This window comes from Pan paniscus, chromosome 15 (genome assembly GCF_029289425.2).
Source record: "Pan paniscus chromosome 15, NHGRI_mPanPan1-v2.0_pri, whole genome shotgun sequence".
NCBI classification, from domain to species: Eukaryota; Metazoa; Chordata; class Mammalia; order Primates; family Hominidae; genus Pan; species Pan paniscus.
This window is the reverse complement of record NC_073264.2, coordinates 11,081,651-11,106,155: the sequence shown is the minus strand read 5'-3', so window position 1 is coordinate 11,106,155 and position 24,505 is coordinate 11,081,651.

Below are 24,505 nucleotides of genomic sequence, written 5' to 3'. Positions count from 1 at the left end.
TGTAAATATTTACACAGAATCTGTATGAACATGTAAATATTTACACAGAATCTGTAGGAACATGTAAATATTTACACAGAATCTGTTTAACCAGTAAATATTTACACAGAATGTGTACGAACATGTTAATATTTACACAGAATCTGTTAAAAATGTAAATATTTACACAGAATCTGTATAAACATGTAAATATTTAGAAAGAATCTTTATAAACATGTAAATATTTACACAGAATCTGAATAATGATGTAAATATTTACAAAGAATCTGTATAAACATGTAAAGGTTTACACAGAATCTGTATCAACATGTCAATATTTACACAGAATCTGTATAAACATATAAATATTTACACAGAATCTCTATGAACATGTAAATATTTACACAGAATCTGTATAAACATGTAAATATTTACACAGAATCTGTATCAACATGTCAATATTTACACAGAATCTGTATCAAAATGTATATATTTACACAGAAACTGTATCAACATGTACATATTTACACAAAATCTGTATATACATTTTAATATTTAGGCAGAATCTATATAAACTTGTAAATATTTATGCATAATCTGTATAAACATGTAAATATTTAGAAAGAATCTTTATAAACATGTAAATATTTACACAGAATCTGAATAATGATGTAAATATTTACAAAGAATCTGTATAAACATGTAAAGGTTTACACAGAATCTGTATAAATATGTAAATGTTTACAAAGAATCTGTATAAACATGTAAATATTTATACAGAATCTCTATGAACATGTATATATTTACACTGAATCTGCATAAACATGTAAATATTTACGCAGAGTGTGTATGAACATGTAAATAATTACACAGAATGTGTATAAACATGTAAATGTTTACACAGAATCTGTATAAACATGTAAATATTTACACAGAATCTGTACGAACATGTAGGTATCCACACAGAATGTCTATGAACATGTAAATATTTACTCAGAATCTGTACAAACGTAAATATTTACACAGAATCTCTATAAAGATGTAAATATTTACACAGAATCTGTATAAACATGTAAATATTTACACAGAAACTGTGTAAACATGTAAATATTTACACAGAATCTGAAAAAACCTGTAAATATTTACACAGAATCTTGAAAAACCAGTAAATATTAACACAGAATCTGTATAAAGCCGTAAATTTTTACACAGAATCAATTTAAACCCCTAAATATTTACACAGAATCTGTATATACCTGTAAATATTTACACAGATCTCTACAAACATGTAAATATTTACACAGAATATTTATAAACATGTAAATATTTACACAGAATCTGTATAAAGTTGTAAATATTTAAAAAGAATCTGTATAAATATGTAAATATTTACACAGGATCTGTATAAACATGTAAATATTTACACAGAATCTGTATAAACATATAAATATTTACACAGAATCTGTGTAAACATGTAAATATTTACACAGAATCCGAATCAACATGTAAATATTTACACAGAATATGTATGAACATGTAAATATTTACACAGAATGCGTATAAACATGTAAATGTTTACACAGAATCTGTATAAACATGTAAATATTTACACAGAATCTGTACGAACATGTCGATATCCACACAGAATGTCTATGAACATGTAAATATTTACACAGAATCTGTACAAACGTAAGTATTTACACAGAATCTGTATAAACATGTAAATGTTTACACAGAATATGTATAAACATGTAAATATTTGCACAGAATATGTACGAACATGTAAATATTTACACAGAATTTCTATGAACATGTAAATATTTACACAGAATCTGTACAAACGTAAATATTTAGACAGAATCTGTAAAAACATGTAAAGATTTACACAGAATCTGTATGAACATGTAAATATTTACATAGAATCTGTATGAATATGTAAATATTTACACAGAATCTGTATGAACATATAAATATTTACACAGTATCTGTATGAACATGTAAATATTTACAAAGAATTTGTATATACAGGTAAATATTTACACAGAAACTGTATAAACATGTAAATATTTACAAAGAATCTTTATAAAAATGTAAATATTTACACAGAATCTGAATAAAGATGTAAATATTTACAAAGAATCTGTATAAACATGTAAAGATTTACACAGAATCTTTATAAACATGTAAATATTTACACAGAATCTGTATAAACATGTAAATATTTAAACAGAATCTGTATAAACATGTAAATATTTACACAGAATCTGGACGAACATGTAAATACTTACACAGAATTTCTATGAACAAGTAAATATTTACACAGAATCTGTACAAACGTAAATATTTAGGCAGAATCTGTGTAAACATGTAAATATTTAGAAAGAATCTTTATAAACATGTAAATATTTACACAGAATCTGAATAATGATGTAAATATTCACAAAGAATCTGTATAAACATGTAAAGATTTACACAGAATCTGTATAAACAAGTAAATATTTACACAGAATCAGTATCAACATGTGAATATTTTCACAGAATCTGTAAAAACATATAAATATTTACACAGAATTTCTATGAACATGTAAATATTTAAACAGAATCTGTATCAACATGTAAATATTTACACAGAATCTGTATCAACATGTCAATATTTACACTGAATCTGTATAAAAATGTAAATATTTACACAGAAACTGTATCAACATGTACATATTTACACAAAATTTTTATAAACATGTAAATATTTACACAGAATCCGTATAAACATGTAAATATTTACACACAATATTTATAAACATGTAAATATTAACCACAATTTTATAAACATGTAAATATTTACACACAATCTGCATAAACATGTAAATATTTACACAGAATCTGTATGAACATGTAAATATTTACACAGAATCTGTATGAACATGTAAATATTTACACAGATTCTGTACGAACATGTAGTTATCCACACAGAATGTCTATGAACATGTAAATATCTACTCAGAATCTGTATAAACATGTAAATATTTACACTGAATCCTAATAAACATGTAAATATTTACACAGAATCTGTATAAACATGAAAATATTTACACAGAATCTGTATAAACTTGTAAATATTTACACAGAATCTGTATAAACATGAAAGTACTTACACAGAAACTGTTTAAACATGTAAATATTTACACAGAATCTGTATGAACATGTAAATATTTACACAGAATCTGTTGGAACATGTAAATATTTACACAGAATCTGTATGAACAGGTAAATATTTACACAGAATCTGTACGAACATGTTAATATTTACACAGAATCTGTATAAACATGTAAATATTTACACAGAAACTGTATAAACATGTAAATATTTAGAAAGAATCTTTATAAACATGTAAATATTTACACAGAATCTGAATAATGATGTAAATATTTACAAAGAATCTGTATAAACATGTAAAGATTTACACAGAATCCGTATAAACAAGTAAATATTTACACAGAATCTGTATCAACATGTCAATATTTACACAGAATCTGTATAAACATATAAATATTTACACAGAATCTCTATGAACATGTAAATATTTACACAGAATCTGTATAAACATGTAAATATTTACACAGAATCTGTACGAACATGTAGATATCCACACAGAATGTCTATGAACATGTAAATATTTACACAGAATCTGTACAAACGTAAATATTTACACAGAGTCTGTATAAATATGTAAATGTTTACACAGAATATGTATAAACATGTAAATATTTGCACAGAATATGTACGAACATGTAAATATTTACACAGAATTTCTATGAACCTGTAAATATTTACACATAATCTGTACAAACGTAAATATTCAGACAGAAGCTGTAAAAACATGTAAAGATTTACACAGAATCTGTATGAACATGGAAATATTTACACAGAATCTGTATGAATATGTAAATATTTACACAGAATCTGTATGAACATGTAAATATTTACACAGTATCTGTATGAACATGTAAATATTTACACAGAATCTGTTTGAACATGTAAATACTTACAAAGAATTTGTATATACAGGTAAATATTTACACAGAATCTGTATAAACATGTAAATATTTAGAAAGAATCTTTATAAACATGTAAATATTTACACAGAATCTGAAAAAAGATGTAATTATTTACAAAGAATCTGTATAAACATGTAAAGATTTACACAGAATCTTTATAAACATGTAAATATTTACACAGAATCTGTATGAACACGTAAATATTAACACAGAATCTGTATAAACATGTAAATATTTACACAGAATCTGTACGAACATGTAAATATTTACACAGAATTTCTATGAAGAGGTAAATATTTACACAGAATCTGTACAAACGTAAATATTTAGACAGAATCTTTATAAACATGTAAATATTTACACAGAATTTCTATGAACATGTAAATATTTACACAGAGTCTGTATGAACATGTAAATATTTACACAGAATCTGTATGAACATGTAAATATTTACACAGAATCTGTATGAACATGAAAATATTTACACAGAATCTGTACGAACATGTAAATATTTACACAGAATCTGTATGAACATGTAAACATTTACACAGAATCTGTACGAACAAGTAAATATTTACACAGAATTTGTATAAACATGTAAATATTTAGAAACAATCTTTATAAACATGTAAATATTTACACAGAATCTGAATAATGATGTAATTATTCACAAAGAATCTGTATAAACATGTAAAGATTTACACAGAATCTGTATACACCAGTAAATATTTACACAGAATCAGTATCAACATGTCAATATTTACACAGAATCTGTATAAACATATAAATATTTACACAGAATTTCTATGAACATGTAAATATTTACACAGAATCTGTATAAACATGTAAATATTTACACAGAATGTATATAAACATGTAAATATTTACACAGAATGTGTAAAAACATGTAAATATTTACACAGAATCTGTAAAAACCAGTAAATATTTACACAGAATCTTTAAAAACCTGTAAATATTTACACACAATCTGTATAATGCTGTTAATTTTTACACAGAATCTATATAAACCCCTAAATATTTACACAGAATCTGTATAAACATGTAAATATTTACACAGAATCTGTATAAACATATAAATATTTACGCATAAACTGTATAAACATGTAAATATTTACACAGAATCAGTATAAAGAGGTAAATATTAACACAGAATCTCTATAAACCTGTAAATATTTACACGGAATCTGTAAAAAGCTGTAAATATTTACACAGAATCTGTTTAAACATGTAAATATTTACACAGAATCTATATAAACATGTAAATATTTACACAGAATCTGTATAAACGTGAAAATATTTACACAGAATCTGTATTAACATGTAAATATTTACACAGAATCTGTATAAACATGTATGTATTTGCACAGAATCTGTAAAAACATGTAAATATTTACTCAGAATCTGGATAAACATGTAAATATTTACACAGAATATGTAGAAACATGTAAATATTAACACAGAATGTGTATAAACATGTGAATATTTACACAGAATCTGTAAAAACCAGTAAATATTTACACAGAATCTTTAAAAAGCTGTAAATATTTACACAGAATCTGTATAATGCTGTTAATTTTTACACAGAATCTATATAAACCCCTAAATTTTTACACAGAATCTGTATATACCTGTAAATATTTACACAGAATCTCTATAAACATGTAAATATTTACAGAGAATCTTTAAAAACATGCAAATATTTACACAGAATCTGTATAAAGTTGTAAATATATACACATAATCAGTATAAACATGTAAATATTTACACAGAATCTTTATATACATGTAAATATTTACAGAGAATCTGAATAGAGTTGTAAATATTTACACAAAATCAGTATAAACATGTAAATATTTACACAGAATCTGTATAAACATGTAAATATTTACACAGAATCTGTGTAAACATGTAAATATTTACACATAATCTGTATAAACTTGTAAATATTTACACAGAATGTGTATGAATATGTAAATATTTACACAGGATGTGTATAAACATGTAAATGTTTACACAGAATCTGTATAAACATGTAAATATTTACACAGAATATGTACGAACATGTAAATATTTACACAGAATTTCTATGAACAGGTAAATATTTACACAGAATCTGTTCAAACGTAAATATTTACACAGAATCTGTATAAACATGTAAATATTTACACAGAATTTCTATGAAAATGTAAATATTTACACAGAGTCTGTATGAACATGTAAATATTTACACAGAATCTGTATGAACATGTAAATATTTACACAGAATCTGTATGAACATGTAAAATTTACACAGAATCTGTAGGAACATGTAAATATTTACACAGAATCTGTATGAACAGGTAAATATTTACACAGAATGTGTACGAACATGTTAATATTTACACAGAATCTGTTAAAAATGTAAATATTTACACAGAATCTGTATAAACATGTAAATATTTAGAAAGAATCTTTATAAACATGTAAATATTTACACAGAATCTGAATAATGATGTAAATATTTACAAAGAATCTGTATAAACATGTAAAGGTTTACACAGAATCTGTATCAACATGTCAATATTTACACAGAATCTGTATAAACATATAAATATTTACACAGAATCTCTATGAACATGTAAATATTTACACAGAATCTGTATAAACATGTAAATATTTACACAGAATCTGTATCAACATGTCAATATTTACACAGAATCTGTATCAAAATGTATATATTTACACAGAAACTGTATCAACATGTACATATTTACACAAAATTTGTATATACATTTTAATATTTAGGCAGAATCTATATAAACTTGTAAATATTTATGCATAATCTGTATAAACATGTAAATATTTACACAGAATCTGTATAAATATGTAAATGTTTACAAAGAATCTGTATAAACATGTAAATATTTATACAGAATCTCTATGAACATGTATATATTTACACTGAATCTGCATAAACATGTAAATATTTACGCAGAGTGTGTATGAACATGTAAATAATTACACAGAATGTGTATAAATATGTAAATGTTTACACAGAATCTGTATAAACATGTAAATATTTACACAGAATCTGTACGAACATGTAGGTATCCACACAGAATGTCTATGAACATGTAAATATTTACTCAGAATCTGTACAAACGTAAATATTTACACAGAATCTCTATAAAGAAGTAAATATTTACACAGAATCTGTATAAACATGTAAATATTTACACAGAAACTGTGTAAACATGTAAATATTTACACAGAATCTGAAAAAACCTGTAAATATTTACACAGAATCTTGAAAAACCAGTAAATATTAACACAGAATCTGTATAAAGCCGTAAATTTTTACACAGAATCAATTTAAACCCCTAAATATTTACACAGAATCTGTATATACCTGTAAATATTTACACAGATCTCTACAAACATGTAAATATTTACACAGAATATTTATAAACATGTAAATATTTACACAGAATCTGTATAATGTTGTAAATATTTACAAAGAATCTGTATAAATATGTAAATATTTACACAGGATCTGTATAAACATGTAAATATTTACACAGAATCTGTATAAACATATAAATATTTACACAGAATCTGTATAAACATGTAAATATTTACACAGAATCCGAATCAACATGTAAATATTTACACAGAATATGTATGAACATGTAAATATTTACACAGAATGCGTATAAACATGTAAATGTTTACACAGAATCTGTATAAACATGTAAATATTTACACAGAATCTGTACGAACATGTCGATATCCACACAGAATGTCTATGAACATGTAAATATTTACACAGAATCTGTACAAATGTAAGTATTTACACAGAATCTGTATAAACATGTAAATGTTTACACAGAATATGTATAAACATGTAAATATTTGCACAGAATATGTACGAACATGTAAATATTTACACAGAATTTCTATGAACATGTAAATATTTACACAGAATCTGTACAAACGTAAATATTTAGACAGAATCTGTAAAAACATGTAAAGATTTACACAGAATCTGTATGAACATGTAAATATTTACATAGAATCTGTATGAATATGTAAATATTTACACAGAATCTGTATGAACATATAAATATTTACACAGTATCTGTATGAACATGTAAATATTTACAAAGAATTTGTATATACAGGTAAATATTTACACAGAAACTGTATAAACATGTAAATATTTACAAAGAATCTTTATAAAAATGTAAATATTTACACAGAATCTGAATAAAGATGTAAATATTTACAAAGAATCTGTATAAACATGTAAAGATTTACACAGAATCTTTATAAACATGTAAATATTTACACAGAATCTGTATAAACATGTAAATATTTAAACAGAATCTGTATAAACATGTAAATATTTACACAGAATCTGGACGAACATGTAAATACTTACACAGAATTTCTATGAACAAATAAATATTTACACAGAATCTGTACAAACGTAAATATTTAGGCAGAATCTGTGTAAACATGTAAATATTTAGAAAGAATCTTTATAAACATGTAAATATTTACACAGAATCTGAATAATGATGTAAATATTCACAAAGAATCTGTATAAACATGTAAAGATTTACACAGAATCTGTATAAACAAGTAAATATTTACACAGAATCAGTATCAACATGTCAATATTTACACAGAATCTGTAAAAACATATAAATATTTACACAGAATTTCTATGAACATGTAAATATTTAAACAGAATCTGTATCAAGATGTAAATATTTACACAGAATCTGTATCAACATGTCAATATTTACACTGAATCTGTATCAAAATGTAAATATTTACACAGAAACTGTATCAACATGTACATATTTACACAAAATTTGTATAAACATGTAAATATTTACACAGAATCCGTATAAACCTGTAAATATTTACACACAATCTTTATAAACATGTAAATATTAACCACAATCTTTATAAACATGTAAATATTTACACACAATCTGCATAAACATGTAAATTTTTACACAGAATATGTATGAACATGTAAATATTTACACAGAACATTTATGAACATGTAAATATTTACACAGAACCTTTATGAACATGTAAATATTTACACAGAATCTGTATGAACATGAAAATATTTACAAAGAATCTGTATGAACATGTAAATATTTACACAGAATTTGTATAAACATGTAAATATTTACACAGAATCTGTATAAACATGTAAATATTTACAAATTATCTTTATAAACATGTAAATATTTACACAGAATCTGAATAAAGATGTAGAAATTTACAAAGAATCTGTATATACATGTAAAGATTTACACAGAATCTGTATAAACATGTAAATATTTACACAGAATCTGTATAAACATGAGAATTTTTACACAGAACCTTTTAAAACATGTAAATTTTTACACAGAATCTGTACAAACGTAAATATTTAGACAGAATCTGTATAGAAATGTAGATATTTACAAAAAATCCCAATGAACATGTAAATGTTTACACAGAATCAGTATGAACATGTAAATAGTTACACAGAATGTGTATGAACATGTAAATATTGACACAGTATCTGTATGAACATGTAAATATTTACACAGAATCTGTATGAACATGTAAATATTTACACAGATTCGGTACGAACATGTAGTTATCCACACAGAATGTCTATGAACATGTAAATATCTACTCAGAATCTGTACAAACGTAAATATTTACACTGAATCTGTATAAACATGTAAATATTTACACAGAATCTGTATAAACATGTAAATATTTACACTGAATCGGAATAAACATGTAAATATTTACACAGAATCTGTATAAACACGAAAATATTTACACAGAATCTGTATAAACATGTAAATATTTACACAGAATCTGTATAAACATGAAGGTACTTACACAGAAACTGTTTAAACATGTAAATATCTACACAGAATTTGTATGAACATGTAAATATTTACACAGAATGTGTATAAACATGTAAATATTTACATAGAATCTGTAAAAAGCAGTAAATATTTACACAGAATATTTAAAAACATGTAAATATTTACACAGAATCTGTATGAACATGGAAATATTTATACAGAATCTGTATGAACATGTAAATATTTACACCGATTGTGTATGAACAAGTAAATATTTACACAGAATCTTTATGAACATGTAATTATTTGCACAGAATCTGTATAAACATGTAAATATTTACACACAATCTTTATAAACATGTAAATATTTACACAGAATCTGTATTAACATGTAAATATTTACACAGAATCTGTATAAACATGTAAATATTTACACAGAATCTGTATAAACATGTAAGGATTTACACAGATTCTGTACGAACATGTAGATATCCACACAGAATGTCTATGAACATGTAAATATTTACACAGAATCTGTACAAACGTAAATATTTACACAGAATCCGTATAAACATGTAAATATTTACACAGAATCTGTATAAATATGAAAATATTTACAAGGAATCTGTATAAACTTGTAAATATTTACACAGAATCTGTATAAACATGTAAGTAATTACACAGAATCTGTTTAAATATGTAAATATTTACACAGAATGTGTATGAACATGTAACTATTTACACAGAATGTGTATAAACATGAAAATATTTACACAGAATCTGTAAAAACCAGTAAATATTTACACAGAATCTTTAAAAACCTGCAAATATTTACACAGAATCTGTATGAACATGTAAATATTTACAAAGAATCTGTATGAATATGTAAATATTTACACAGAATCTGTATGAATATGTAAATAATTACACAGAATCTGTATGAACATGAAATTATTTACAAATAATCTGTATGAACATGTATATATTTACACAGAATTTGTATAAACATGTAAATATTTACACAGAATCTGTATAAACATATAAATATTTACAAAGAATCTTTATAAACATGTAAATATTTACACAGAATCTGAATAAAGATGTAAATATTTACAAAGAATCTGTATATACATGTAAAGATTTACAATGAATCTGTATAAACGTGTAAATATTTACACAGAATCTGTATAAACATGTAAATATTTACACAGAATCTCTATTAACATGTAAATATTTACACAGAATCTGTATCAACATGTCAATATTTACAAAGAATCTGTATCAAAATGTAAAGTTTTACAAATTATCTGTATCAACATGTACATATGTACACAAAATCTGTATAAACATGTAAATATTTACACAGAATCTGTATCAACATGTCAATATTTACACAGAATCTGTATAAACATGTAAGTATTTACACAGAATCTGTATAAACATGTAAATATTTACACAGAATGTATATAAACATGTAAATATTTACACAGAATGTGTAAAAACATGTAAATATTTACACAGAATCTGTAAAAACCTGTAAATATTTACACAGAATCTTTAAAAACCTGTAAATATTTACACAGAATCTGTATAATGCTGTTAATTTTTACACAGAATCTATATAAACCCCTAAATATTTCCACAGAATCTGTATACAACTGTAAATATTTACAAAGAATCTCTATAAACATGTAAATATTTACAGAGAATCTTTATAAACATGCAAATATTTACATGGAATCTGTATGAAGTTGTAAATATTTACACAGAATCAGTATAAACATGTAAATATGTACACAGGATCTGTATAAACATGTAAATATTTACACAAAATCTGTATAAACTTGTAAATATTTACGCATAATCTGTATAAACATGTAAATATTTACGCAGAATCAGTATAAAGAGGTAAATATTTACACACAATCTGTATAAACCTGTAAATATTTACACATAATCTGTATAAACATGTACATATGTACACAGAATGTGTATGAACATGTAAATATTTACACAGGATGTGTATAAACATGTAAATGTTTACACATAATCTGTATAAACATGTAAATATTTACACAGAATCTGCACGAACATGTAAATATTTACACAGAATTTCTATGAACAGGTAAATATTTACACAGAACCTGTACAAACGTAAATATTTAGACAGAATCTGTATAAACATGCAAATATTTACACTGAATATCTATGAACATGTAAATATTTACACAGAGTCTGTGTGAACATGAAAATATTTACACAGAATCTGTATGAACATGTAAATATTTACACAGAACCTGTATGAACATGTTAATATTTACACAGAATCTGTATGAACATGTAAATATTTACACAGAATCTGTATGAACATGTAAATATTTACACAGAATCTGTATGAACATGTAAATATTTACACAGAATCTGTATGAACATGTAAATATTTACACAGAATCGGTACGAACATGTAAATATTTACACAGAATTTGTATAAACATGTAAATATTTACACAGAATCTGTATAAACATGTAAATATTTAGAAAGAATCTTTATAAACATGTAAATATTTACACAGAATCTGAATAATGATGTAAATATTTACAAAGAATCTGTATAAACATGTAAATATTTACACAGAATCTGTATAAACATGTAAATATTTACACAGAATGTGTATGAACATGTAAATATTTACACAGGATGTGTATAAACATGTAAATGTTTACACAGAATCTGTATAAACATGTAAATATTTATACAGAATCTGTACGAACATGTAAATATTTACACAGAATTTCCATGAAGAGGTAAATATTTACAAAGAATCTGTTCAAACGTAAATATTTACACAGAACTTGTACAAACGTAAATATTTAGGCAGAATCTGTATAAACATGTAAATATTTACACAGAATTTCTATGAACATGTAAATATTTACAGAGATTCTGAATGAACATGTAAATATTTACACAGAATCTGTATGAACATGTAAATATTTACACAGAATCTGTATGAACATGTAAATATTTACACAGAATCTGTACGAACATGTAAATATTTACACAGAATTTGTATAAACACGTAAATATTTACACAAAATCTGTGTAAACATGTAAATATTTAGAAAGAATCTTTATAAACATGTAAATATTTACACAGAATCTGAATAATGATGTAAATATTCACAAAGAATCTGTATAAACATGTAAAGATTTACACAGAATCTGTATAAACAAGTAAATATTTACACAGAATCAGTATCAACATGTGAATATTTTCACATAATCTGTAAAAACATATAAATATTTACACAGAATTTCTATGAACATGTAAATATTTAAACAGAATCTGTATCAACATGTAAATATTTACACAGAATCTGTATCAACATGTCAATATTTACACTGAATCTGTATCAAAATGTAAATATTTACACAGAAACTGTATCAACATGTACATATTTACACAAAATTTGTATAAACATGTAAATATTTACACAGAATCCGTATAAACATGTAAATATTTACACACAATCTTTATAAACATGTAAATATTAACCACAATCTTTATAAACATGTAAATATTTACACACAATCTGCATAAACATCTAAATATTTACACAGAATCTGTATGAACATGTAAATATTTACACAGAATCTGTATGAACATGTAAATATTTGCACAGATTCTGTACGAACATGTAGTTATCCACACAGAATGTCTATGAACATGTAAATATCTACTCAGAATCTGTACAAACGTAAATATTTACACTGAATCTGTATAAACATGTAAATATTTACACAGAATCTGTATAAACATGTAAATATTTACACTGAATCCGAATAAACATGTAAATATTTACACAGAATCTGTATAAACATGAAAATATTTACACAGAATCTGTATAAACATGAAAGTACTTACACAGAAACTGTTTAAACATGTAAATATCTACACAGAATTTGTATGAACATGTAAATATTTACACAGAATGTGTATAAACATGTAAATATTTACACAGAATCTGTAAAAAGCAGTAAATATTTACACAGATTATTTAAAAACATGTAAATATTTACACAGAATCTGTATGAACATGGAAATATTCATAGAGAATCTGTATGAACATGTAAATATTTACACCGATTGTGTATGAACAAGTAAATATTTACACAGAATCTGTATGAACATGTAATTATTTACACAGAATCTGTATAAACATGTAAATATTTACACACAATCTTTATAAACATGTAAATATTTACACAGAATCTGTATTAACATGTAAATATTTACACAGAATCTGTATAAACATGTAAATATTTACACAGAATCTGTATGAACATGTAAATATTTACACAGAATCTGTATGAACATGTAAATATTTACACAGAATCGGTACGAACATGTAAATATTTACACAGAATTTGTATAAACATGTAAATATTTACACAGAATCTGAATAAACATGTAAATATTTAGAAAGAATCTTTATAAACATGTAAATATTTACACGGAATCTGAATAATGATGTAAATATTTACAAAGAATCTGTATAAACATGTAAATATTTACACAGAATCTGTATAAACATGTAAATATTTACACAGAATGTGTATGAACATGTAAATATTTACACAGGATGTGTATAAACATGTAAATGTTTACACAGAATCTGTATAAACATGTAAATATTTACACAGAATCTGTACGAACATGTAAATATTTACACAGAATTTCCATGAACAGGTAAATATTTACAAAGAATCTGTTCAAACGTAAATATTTACACAGAATCTGTATAAACATGTAAATATTTACACAGAGTTTGTATGAACATGTAAATATTTACACAGAGTCTGTATGAACATGTAAATATTTACACAGAATCTGTATGAACATGTAAATATTTACACAGAATCTGTATGAACATGTAAATATTTACACAGAATCTGTATGAACATGTAAATATTTACACAGAATCTGTTGGAACATGTAAATATTTACACAGAATCTGTATGAACAGGTAAATATTTACACAGAATCTGTACGAACATGTTAATATTTACACAGAATCTGTATAAACATGTAAATATTTACACAGAATCTGTATAAACATGTAAATATTTAGAAAGAATCTTTATAAACATGTAAATATTTACACAGAATCTGAATAATGATGTAAATATTTACAAAGAATCTGTATAAACATGTAAAGATTTACACAGAATCTGTATAAACAAGTAAATATTTACACAGAATCTGTATCAACATGTCAATATTTACACAGAATCTGTATAAACATATAAATATTTACACAGAATCCCTATGAACATGTAAATATTTACACAGAATCTGTATAAACATGTAAATATTTACACAGAATCTGTACGAACATGTAGATATCCACACAGAATGTCTATGAACATGTAAATATTTACACAGAATCTGTACAAACGTAAATATTTACACAGAGTCTGTATAAATATGTAAATGTTTACACAGAATATGTATAAACATGTAAATATTTGCACAGAATATGTACGAACATGTAAATATTTACACAGAATTTCTATGAACCTGTAAATATTTACACATAATCTGTACAAACGTAAATATTTAGACAGAAGCTGTAAAAACATGTAAAGATTTACACAGAATCTGTATGAACATGAAAATATTTACACAGAATCTGTATGAATATGTAAATATTTACACAGAATCTGTATGAACATGTAAATATTTACACAGTATCTGTATGAACATGTAAATATTTACACAGAATCTGTTTGAACATGTAAATATTTACAAAGAATTTGTATATACAGGTAAATATTTACACAGAATCTGTATAAACATGTAAATATTTACAAAGAATCTTTATAAACATGTAAATATTTACACAGAATCTGAAAAAAGATGTAAATATTTACAAAGAATCTGTATAAACATGTAAAGATTTACACAGAATCTTTATAAACACGTAAATATTTACACAGAATCTGTATAAACATGTAAATATTTACACAGAATCTGAACGAACATGTAAATATTTACACAGAATTTCTATGAAGAGGTAAATATTTACACAGAATCTGTACAAACGTAAATATTTAGACAGAATCTTTATAAACATGTAAATATTTACACAAAATTTCTATGAACAGGTAAATATTTACACAGAGTCTGTATGAACATGTAAATATTTACACAGAATCTGTATGAACATGTAAATATTTACACAGAATCTGTATGAACATGTAAATATTTACACAGAATCTGTACGAACATGTAAATATTTACACAGAATCTGTATGAACATGTAAATATTTACACAGAATCTGTACGAACAAGTAAATATTTACACAGAATTTGTATAAACATGTAAATATTTAGAAACAATCTTTATAAACATGTAAATATTTACACAGAATCTGAATAATGATGTAAATATTCACAAAGAATCTGTATAAACATGTAAAGATTTACACAGAATCTGTATACACAAGTAAATATTTACACAGAATCAGTATCAACATGTCAATATTTACACAGAATCTGTATAAACATATAAATATTTACACAGAATTTCTATGAACATGTAAATATTTACACAGAATCTGTATAAACATGTAAATATTTACACAGAATGTGTATAAACATGTAAATATTTACACAGAATGTGTAAAAACATGTAAATATTTACACAGAATCTGTATGAACATGGAAATATTCATAGAGAATCTGTATGAACATGTAAATATTTACACCGATTGTGTATGAACAAGTAAATATTTACACAGAATCTGTATGAACATGTAATTATTTACACAGAATCTGTATAAACATGTAAATATTTACACACAATCTTTATAAACATGTAAATATTTACACAGAATCTGTATTAACATGTAAATATTTACACAGAATCTGTATAAACATGTAAATATTTACACAGAATCTGTATGAACATGTAAATATTTACACAGAATCTGTATGAACATGTAAATATTTACACAGAATCGGTACGAACATGTAAATATTTACACAGAATTTGTATAAACATGTAAATATTTACACAGAATCTGAATAAACATGTAAATATTTAGAAAGAATCTTTATAAACATGTAAATATTTACACGGAATCTGAATAATGATGTAAATATTTACAAAGAATCTGTATAAACATGTAAATATTTACACAGAATCTGTATAAACATGTAAATATTTACACAGAATGTGTATGAACATGTAAATATTTACACAGGATGTGTATAAACATGTAAATGTTTACACAGAATCTGTATAAACATGTAAATATTTACACAGAATCTGTACGAACATGTAAATATTTACACAGAATTTCCATGAACAGGTAAATATTTACAAAGAATCTGTTCAAACGTAAATATTTACACAGAATCTGTATAAACATGTAAATATTTACACAGAGTTTGTATGAACATGTAAATATTTACACAGAGTCTGTATGAACATGTAAATATTTACACAGAATCTGTATGAACATGTAAATATTTACACAGAATCTGTATGAACATGTAAATATTTACACAGAATCTGTATGAACATGTAAATATTTACACAGAATCTGTTGGAACATGTAAATATTTACACAGAATCTGTATGAACAGGTAAATATTTACACAGAATCTGTACGAACATGTTAATATTTACACAGAATCTGTATAAACATGTAAATATTTACACAGAATCTGTATAAACATGTAAATATTTAGAAAGAATCTTTATAAACATGTAAATATTTACACAGAATCTGAATAATGATGTAAATATTTACAAAGAATCTGTATAAACATGTAAAGATTTACACAGAATCTGTATAAACAAGTAAATATTTACACAGAATCTGTATCAACATGTCAATATTTACACAGAATCTGTATAAACATATAAATATTTACACAGAATCCCTATGAACATGTAAATATTTACACAGAATCTGTATAAACATGTAAATATTTACACAGAATCTGTACGAACATGTAGATATCCACACAGAATGTCTATGAACATGTAAATATTTACACAGAATCTGTACAAACGTAAATATTTACACAGAGTCTGTATAAATATGTAAATGTTTACACAGAATATGTATAAACATGTAAATATTTGCACAGAATATGTACGAACATGTAAATATTTACACAGAATTTCTATGAACCTGTAAATATTTACACATAATCTGTACAAACGTAAATATTTAGACAGAAGCTGTAAAAACATGTAAAGATTTACACAGAATCTGTATGAACATGAAAATATTTACACAGAATCTGTATGAATATGTAAATATTTACACAGAATCTGTATGAACATGTAAATATTTACACAGTATCTGTATGAACATGTAAATATTTACACAGAATCTGTTTGAACATGTAAATATTTACAAAGAATTTGTATATACAGGTAAATATTTACACAGAATCTGTATAAACATGTAAATATTTACAAAGAATCTTTATAAACATGTAAATATTTACACAGAATCTGAAAAAAGATGTAAATATTTACAAAGAATCTGTATAAACATGTAAAGATTTACACAGAATCTTTATAAACATGTAAATATTTACACAGAATCTGTATGAACACGTAAATATTTACACAGAATCTGTATAAACATGTAAATATTTACACAGAATCTGAACGAACATGTAAATATTTACACAGAATTTCTATGAAGAGGTAAATATTTACACAGAATCTGTACAAACGTAAATATTTAGACAGAATCTTTATAAACATGTAAATATTTACACAAAATTTCTATGAACATGTAAATATTTACACAGAGTCTGTATGAACATGTAAATATTTACACAGAATCTGTATGAACATGTAAATATTTACACAGAATCTGTATGAACATGTAAATATTTACACAGAATCTGTACGAACATGTAAATATTTACACAGAATCTGTATGAACATGTAAATATTTACACAGAATCTGTACGAACAAGTAAATATTTACACAGAATTTGTATAAACATGTAAATATTTAGAAACAATCTTTATAAACATGTAAATATTTACACAGAATCTGAATAATGATGTAAATATTCACAAAGAATCTGTATAAACATGTAAAGATTTACACAGAATCTGTATACACAAGTAAATATTTACACAGAATCAGTATCAACATGTCAATATTTACACAGAATCTGTATAAACATATAAATATTTACACAGAATTTCTATGAACATGTAAATATTTACACAGAATCTGTATAAACATGTAAATATTTACACAGAATGTGTATAAACATGTAAATATTTACACAGAATGTGTAAAAACATGTAAATATTTACACAGAATCTGTAAAAACCAGTAAATATTTACACAGAATCTTTAAAAACCTGTAAATATTTACACACAATCTGTATAATGCTGTTAATTTTTACACAGAATCTATATAAACCCCTAAATATTTACACAGAATCTGTATAAACATGTAAATATTTACACAGAATCTGTATAAACATATAAGTATTTACGCATAAACTGTATAAACATGTAAATATTTACACAGAATCAGTATAAAGAGGTAAATATTAACACAGAATCTCTATAAACCTGTAAATATTTACACGGAATCTGTAAAAAGCTGTAAATATTTACACAGAATCTGTTTAAACATGTAAATATTTACACAGAATCTATATAAACATGTAATTATTTACACAGAATCTGTATAAACATGTAAATATTTACACAGAATCTGTATAAACGTGAAAATATTTACACAGAATCTGTATAAACATGTAAATATTTACACAGAATCTGTATAAACATGTAAGTATTTGCACTGAATCTGTAAAAACATGTAAATATTTACTCAGAATCTGGATAAACATGTAAATATTTACACAGAATATGTAGAAACATGTAAATATTAACACAGAATGTGTATAAACATGTGAATATTTACACAGAATCTGTAAAAACCAGTAAATATTTACACAGAATCTTAAAAAAGCTGTAAATATTTACACATAATCTGTATAATGCTGTTAATTTTTACACAGAATCTATATAAACCCCTAAATTTTTACACAGAATCTGTATATACCTGTAAATATTTACACAGAATCTCTATAAACATGTAAATATTTACAGAGAATCTTTAAAAACATGCAAATATTTACACAGAATCTGTATAAAGTTGTAAATATTTACACATAATCAGTATAAACATGTAAATATTTACACAGAATCTTTATATACATGTAAATATTTACAGAGAATCTGAATAGAGTTGTAAATATTTACACAAAATCAGTATAAACATGTAAATATTTACACAGAATCTGTATAAACATGTAAATATTTACACAGAATCTGTGTAAACATGTAAATATTTACACATAATCTGTATAAACTTGTAAATATTTACACAGAATGTGTATGAACATGTAAATATTTACACAGGATGTGTATAAACATGTAAATGTTTACACAGAATCTGTATAAACATGTAAATATTTACACAGAATATGTACGAACATGTAAATATTTACACAGAATTTCTATGAACAGGTAAATATTTACACAGAATCTGTTCAAACGTAAATATTTACACAGAATCTGTATAAACATGTAAATATTTACACAGAATTTCTATGAAAATGTAAATATTTACACAGAGTCTGTATGAACATGTAAATATTTACACAGAATCTGTATGAACATGTAAATATTTACACAGAATCTGTATGAACATGTAAATATTTACACAGAATCTGTATGAACATGTAAATATTTACACAGAATCTGTAGGAACATGTAAATATTTACACAGAATCTGTATGAACAGGTAAATATTTACACAGAATGTGTACGAACATGTTAATATTTACACAGAATCTGTTAAAAATGTAAATATTTACACAGAATCTGTATAAACATGTAAATATTTAGAAAGAATCTTTATAAACATGTAAATATTTACACAGAATCTGAATAATGATGAAAATATTTACAAAGAATCTGTATAAACATGTAAAGATTTACACAGAATCTGTATCAACATGTCAATATTTACACAGAATCTGTATAAACATATAAATATTTACACAGAATCTCTATGAACATGTAAATATTTACACAGAATCAGTATAAACATGTAAATATTTACACAGAATCTGTATCAACATGTCAATATTTACACAGAATCTGTATCAAAATGTATATATTTACACAGAAACTGTATCAACATGTACATATTTACACAAAATCTGTATATACATTTTAATATTTAGGCAGAATCTATATAAACTTGTAAATATTTATGCATAATCTGTATAAACATGTAAATATTTACACAGAATCTGTATAAAGATGTAAATGTTTACAAAGAATCTGTATAAACATGTAAATATTTATACAGAATCTCTATGAACATGTATATATTTACACTGAATCTGCATAAACATGTAAATATTTACGCAGAGTGTGTATGAACATGTAAATAATTACACAGAATGTGTATAAACATGTAAATGTTTACACAGAATCTGTATAAACATGTAAATATTTACACAGAATCTGTACGAACATGTAGGTATCCACACAGAATGTCTATGAACATGTAAATATTTACTCAGAATCTGTACAAACGTAAATATTTACACAGAATCTCTGTAAAGATGTAAATATGTACACAGAATCTGTATGAACATGTAAATATTTACACAGAAACTGTGTAAACATGTAAATATTTACACAGAATCTGAAAAAACCTGTAAATATTTACACAGAATCTTGAAAAACCAGTAAATATTAACACAGAATCTGTATAAAGCCGTAAATTTTTAAACAGAATCAATTTAAACCCCTAAATATTTACACAGAATCTGTATATACCTGTAAATATTTACACAGATCTCTACAAACATGTAAATATTTACACAGAATATTTATAAACATGTAAATATTTACACAGAATCTGTATAAAGTTGTAAATATTTACACAGGATCTGTATAAACATGTAAATATTTACACAGAATCTGTATAAACATATAAATATTTACACAGAATCTGTATAAACATGTAAATATTTACACAGAATCCGAATCAACATGTAAATATTTACACAGAATATGTATGAACATGTAAATATTTACACAGAATGCGTATAAACATGTAAATGTTTACAAAGAATCTGTATAAACATGTAAATATTTACACAGAATCTGTACGAACATGTAGATATCCACACAGAATGTCTATGAACATGTAAATATTTACACAGAATCTGTATAAACATGTAAATGTTTACACAGAATATGTATAAACATGTAAATATTTGCACAGAATATGTACGAACATGTAAATATTTACACAGAATTTCTATGAACATGTAAATATTTACACAGAATCTGTACAAACGTAAATATTTAGACAGAATCTGTAAAAACATGTAAAGATTTACACAGAATCTGTATGAACATGTAAATATTTACATAGAATCTGTATGAATATGTAAATATTTACACAGAATCTGTATGAACATGTAAATATTTACACAGTATCTGTATGAACATGTAAATATTTACAAAGAATTTGTATATACAGGTAAATATTTACACAGAAACTGTATAAACATGTAAATATTTACAAAGAATCTTTATAAACATGTAAATATTTACACAGAATCTGAATAAAGATGTAAATATTTACAAAGAATCTGTATAAACATGTAAAGATTTACACAGATTCTTTATAAACATGTAAATATTTACACAGAATCTGTATAAACATGTAAATATTTACACAGAATTTCTATGAAAATGTAAATATTTACACAGAGTCTGTATGAACATGTAAATATTTACACAGAATCTGTATGAACATGTAAATATTTACACAGAATCTGTATGAACATGTAAATATTTACACAGAATCTGTATGAACATGTAAATATTTACACAGAATCTGTAGGAACATGTAAATATTTACACAGAATCTGTATGAACAGGTAAATATTTACACAGAATGTGTACGAACATGTTAATATTTACACAGAATCTGTTAAAAATGTAAATATTTACACAGAATCTGTATAAACATGTAAATATTTAGAAAGAATCTTTATAAACATGTAAATATTTACACAGAATCTGAATAATGATGTAAATATTTACAAAGAATCTGTATAAACATGTAAAGATTTACACAGAATCTTTATCAACATGTCAATATTTACACAGAATCTGTATAAACATATAAATATTTACACAGAATCTCTATGAACATGTAAATATTTACACAGAATCTGTATAAACATGTAAATATTTACACAGAATCTGTATCAACATGTCAATATTTACACAGAATCTGTATCAAAATGTATATATTTACACAGAAACTGTATCAACATGTACATATTTACACAAAATCTGTATATACATTTTAATATTTAGGCAGAATCTATATAAACTTGTAAATATTTATGCATAATCTGTATAAACATGTAAATATTTACACAGAATCTGTATAAAGATGTAAATGTTTACAAAGAATCTGTATAAACATGTAAATATTTATACAGAATCTCTATGAACATGTATATATTTACACTGAATCTGCATAAACATGTAAATATTTACGCAGAGTGTGTATGAACATGTAAATAATTACACAGAATGTGTATAAACATGTAAATGTTTACACAGAATCTGTATAAACATGTAAATATTTACACAGAATCTGTACGAACATGTAGGTATCCACACAGAATGTCTATGAACATGTAAATATTTACACAGAATCTGTACAAACGTAAATATTTACACAGAATCTCTGTAAAGATGTAAATATGTACACAGAATCTGTATAAACATGTAAATATTTACACAGAAACTGTGTAAACATGTAAATATTTACACAGAATCTGAAAAAACCTGTAAATATTTACACAGAAACTTGAAAAACCAGTAAATATTAACACAGAATCTGTATAAAGCCGTAAATTTTTAAACAGAATCAATTTAAACCCCTAAATATTTACACAGAATCTGTATATACCTGTAAATATTTACACAGATCTCTACAAACATGTAAATATTTACACAGAATATTTATAAACATGTAAATATTTACACAGAATCTGTATAAAGTTGTAAATATTTACAAAGAATCTGTATACATATGTAAATATTTACACAGGATCTGTATAAACATGTAAATATTTACACAGAATCTGTATAAACATATAAATATTTACACAGAATCTGTATAAACATGTAAATATTTACACAGAATCCGAATCAACATGTAAATATTTACACAGAATATGTATGAACATGTAAATATTTACACAGAATGCGTATAAACATGTAAATGTTTACACAGAATCTGTATAGACATGTAAATATTTACACAGAATCTGTACGAACATGTAGATATCCACACAGAATGTCTATGAACATGTAAATATTTACACAGAATCTGTACAAACGTAAATATTTACACAGAATCTGTATAAACATGTAAATGTTTACACAGAATATGTATAAACA